The sequence below is a fragment of the Arachis duranensis genome, chromosome 1 (genome assembly GCF_000817695.3).
Source record: "Arachis duranensis cultivar V14167 chromosome 1, aradu.V14167.gnm2.J7QH, whole genome shotgun sequence".
NCBI lineage: Eukaryota > Viridiplantae > Streptophyta > Magnoliopsida > Fabales > Fabaceae > Arachis > Arachis duranensis.
In genome coordinates this window covers 25,134,221-25,135,097 of record NC_029772.3, presented here as the reverse complement: position 1 = coordinate 25,135,097, position 877 = coordinate 25,134,221, and positions in this window count along the sequence as shown.

The following is an 877-nucleotide window of genomic DNA, read 5'->3' as shown; positions in this document are numbered from 1 at the left end:
CGAAAATGGCTGGGCATTGGGTGTAGCACCATCGGCGCGCCCGCGCACATCACGCGCACGCGTGGATGGCATTTTCGGGAAGAACGGCGCGCACGCGCCAAGTGCGCCCACGCGCAAGGGGTCGTTCTGCTAAAAATTTTCTAAGTTAAAAGCTGCAGAATTCACCAATTTAAACCCCAATTTTCTAACGGACATAACTTTCTCATTTTAAATCGTTTTTCACCCGTTCTTCGAACGGCACGGAAATTCCGGATCCAATTTCATTTCTAAAAAGATTTGGTACAAAACAGAGATCCGTAGTCCAAGTTATGTCCCGCCAAAGTATGCCCAAAAACCATGTTTTTCATAAAAACCACAAAGTGCCATTTTCAAAACAAGCCATTTCCAACTCTTTTAAAAATCAATCAAAACATGACATTTTCATCCCTTTCCTTTGAAATCAATCAAAATACATCAATTTCAACATCAAGCCTCCTCTTCCTCATGCCAATTCCAATAACACAAATCCCAATAATTCATTATTGTACACAATCAACATCATACTCACCATAAACATGGTTCAACCCACAATTCAACCATAACCAATCATCAAGCATATATCACAACATGCATATTTCTCATACGTCATACCACCAGGGCATTATTAATCATCATCACATATATGACCACATCATATATATCAACAATTCAACAACACCAACCATTCAATGCCTATCTTAGGGCCTCTAGCCTAAGTATTTCCTACCACATTACATATTAGATACGGGAAACCGAAACCATACCTTAGCCGATTTTCCCAAGCTCCACTGGAGCACTTCCAAATCACTTATCCACAAGCTCTCAAGGCCTCAACACCTCCAAGAACAGATTTTTCACC